Here is a 3,907-nt window from a genome sequence, read left to right on the forward strand (position 1 = left end):
CTCATCCCAGATTATATGTATTGCTTTAAGTTGCCATCCTTGCTATCAAACAGGATTTCTTGAGTATCCAAGTGAGAGCTGGTGCCAAGCCTACAGCTGTACCCAGGAAAAAAAAAAGAACATTGTGATCATTTTTAACATTTGTCATTTCTTCAGAATTGTTTTGGAATATTAAATAGATCAGCAGTTACAATTTTCCCATTTATAATTTTCAATCCAACTCATAACCTATAAATATTCATATTTATAAATAACATCTGCATTCTCTCACTGGGAATAGCATGCAGAGAAAAATAACTGTACAAAAAGCTCTCATCTAAAATACTTAAATATGGCAAAGGTTCCAAAGAGCAACAAAAGCTGCTTTCTCACACTCTTTTCTTCTAGATAAACTCAATCTGTAATTGAGCAGAATGCCTCCAAAAACAATTGGTGGCAATGGCGGGTGACAGTGGTGGCTTGTAGATGACATTTTGGAGTTCCATTATCTCTTAGAAGTACACAACAGCCTCCTCTACTGAGTCTCCTACTGGCAATATGTACACTTAGAATTACAATCTAATAGCTAATACAGATATTCTTTATTTAGGCCTCCTCCAGTACCGAACCCTCCTCTTACTTAGTGGGCACCATCCTCAAGATGTCCACTACCTATATCTTCCAATCTTTACTGGTTAATTATTCGAACCCTTCAAAAAGGAAAAAGAATAATATACAAAATCAAATACTTTATATTTAATATTTTATGTATGCTGGATTAAAATAGAGTCAAGTCATAAATATACATATATATATATATATATATATATATATATATATATATATATATATATATATATATATATATTTCCCACTGGCATTACTGATGGAAAGTAATTGGTTATAGCGTCACCTCAGAAAAGAGCCAATACAAAAACATTACTTTACATAGCATTTCTTTTGGAAACCTTCTTGGAGGCTTGCACCTCTTTGCCTTTTTACACAAGCCTCCTTGAAAGGGGTGAGTCCAGGCAGCATGTTGGCATGTTCTCATTTTGTAGAGGGGTAACCACAACTAGATTATTGCATTCCTTGCGTACTCACACTCTGTTATACAGGCATGGGATCCGTTATTCAGAAACCCGTTATCCAGAAAGCTCCAAATTACGGAAAATTTGTTTCCCATAGACTGCATTTTATCCAAATAATCCAATGTTTAAAAAAAATTATTTCCTTTTTCTCTGTAATAACAAAACAGTACATTGTACTAGATCCGAACTAAGATATAATTACTTCTTATTGGAAGAAAAACCAGCAGATTGGGTTTATTTAATGTTTAAATTATTTTTTAGTAGACTTAAGGTATGAAGATCCAAATTACAGAAAGATCCATTATCCAGAAAACCCCAGGTCCTGGGCATACCTGTACTATTAAATGGAATACTTCAGTAGTTGGTGATGTAACGTTTTAATATTAATGCTAGGGCTAGAAAGGGCAGAAATCAGCTTGCCAAAATCTGCAAACTGATTTCAGCCCCTGACCGCTAGTCAAATCTTCTTGTCTGCTTGCATCCAGAAGCCTTGTGTTGGCTCCGGCGCAAACAGACTCTGCGGATTTTGGCTTGAAATGAAAAGTCTTCAGTTTCTTTGCTGAAATCAGCCAAGTCTGTTCGCACCAGAGCCATCACAAGGCTTCAGGATGCAAGCAGACAAGTATATTCGGCTAGAGGTCGGGGGCTGAAATCATCCTGCAGATTTTGTTAGACTGATTTCTGCCCTGTCTGGCCCTAGCTAGCCTAACAGCGATTAACTGATATTAATTGACACAATAGTTACTGCTACTGCATCATAAGGGACTTTGAGACTATTTCACACTATGACAGAGGCCCTTCTGTACTTGGCAAACTATGCTGTCAATATTAGCACCCAACTCAAGGTAATTCCTCTGATATGGTCAGTGGAATCTCCACATGTTAGCTTTAGAGATACAAATCAGATATTTATACACAAGACGCTGACCATGCTTCACTGATAAGCAGTGTGCAGGTACTGAATATATACAATGAATATGGTCAAGGATCAACAATCACCTGGTGTTCTGATTTGAACAATTCAATCTGGTCCTAATGGGAGCCAACAACAGGCATTGATGTTAAAGGGACAGTAAAAATCAACAAAATAAATAAGACTATTGTTTAAATTTAAAAAAAAAATCCTATTTTTTGCCATGACCTAACCCTTTTTATAAACAGGGCAATTTGTTCAGAGCTCGCCATCTACCTTTGAACACACAAACCCCTCCATACTCTAAGCAGCAGCTCATTATCAGGGGCTTCTCGGTAGGATGGTAATTGTTTTTTATTAAGCTTCTTTGGAGTTCTTTGGGATCAGGAAGTGACAGGAAGTGTTAATGTAAAACTGGCATCATATTCTTCATTAGTGGCAGAAATAACAGAAACCATAGACCTTTCTTAATTAAACAATAAAGCACAAATTTTAAGCACATGCCCTATTCATTGGTTGAATACAAACTGAACTGTATGAAAACTGTGTGCATTATTATGGAAAATTAAGGTCAGATGAAGTCAACAGGTGCAAGTTATGGAAGACAACAGATGCAACATATGCAAGTTATGGCAGGTACGGTACTTCTGCCTTTAAATGCAGAATAATGAAAACGTTGCCACAAAGTATTTTATTAGTTGTTTGTTCTCCCACATCCCAGCAGTTATCATAAACAAAGCAATTAGTGCTTACTGATTGCCTGTGAGATTAATCTGACCCCTTCCTCTATCACTATTGCCTTTGCAGGTTGGACAATGACCTACATGTGAAATTGTGAATCATCTTTTAGCCAGGCAGATCTAGTTTCTGCCCAACTAACTGCAGTGCAACAGCAAATGGCATACAATCTTAGGGCTAAACTCCACAGGAGAGTTTGTAGGATGGTGTCGGATCGACAGATTGCATCCAACAAGGCAGTGTATAGGGTTAATCTGATTGTTCGGCCCGAGGGCCAAACACACAGATTACAACGAAAAGAAATGGGTGGCGACGGGATGAGGACCGACTTTTGGCTTTATATCGATCGGGGGAAACCCGTCAAAACGCCCCCTACATGGGCAGATCAGCTGCCAAATCAGTCTAAATTACCAATATCAAAGAGAGGATCTTAACCCGATATGCCCACCATAGGCAGGGTGATCTCGGGTTAATCCGATCCCCCTGCATGGGCAGCTCTGCTTCCGAATCGGTCTAAATTACCTATATCGGCAGCTTTAATCTGCCCGTGTATGGCCACCCGTCCCTAACACATCATAACTAGTGCATTTCAACTGCTCTCATAAGGGTTGGGGCATACGAGCAGATTTGGGGAGATTTAGTCGCCTGGCGACTAATCGCCTCTTCTGCGTGGCGACAATCCCCACAAACTGCCTTCCGTCTGCTTGAATGAAGAATCGCCTGCGCTAATAAACTCGCGGCAATTCGATTTCCGAAGTCACCCGAAGTTTCCTCGTGAGGCAACTTCGGAAATTGAAGCGCCGCGAGTGCATTAGCGCAGGCGATTCCGAATTCAAGCATACCCAAGGCAGTTCGGGGAGATTGTCGCCACGCGTCTAAATCTCCCCGAAACTGCTCGTCTGTCCTGACCCTAAAGGACGCTCAAAACATTGTTGAAGGTATGTGGGATAGTTGATGGTATGCAGGCTCATCTACAACCTAATAAAAGTAATTTATAAGATATCTGGGCATGCTGATTTATCACAGTCATTTTAAGAGGGTGTTCTCTGAGTTCTTTGTCATGAAAGACAACCCTATCAGATTAGCACATGTTGCTGTCACACAAAGAAACAGCAGGTTGTGCGGAAGCGTGGGGAGGGGAATTTAGGGGCAGTACATTCAGGACAAGGCGCTAAATTCAGTTTTG

The sequence above is a fragment of the Xenopus laevis genome, chromosome 4L (assembly GCF_017654675.1).
Source record: "Xenopus laevis strain J_2021 chromosome 4L, Xenopus_laevis_v10.1, whole genome shotgun sequence".
Taxonomy (NCBI): Eukaryota; Metazoa; Chordata; class Amphibia; order Anura; family Pipidae; genus Xenopus; species Xenopus laevis.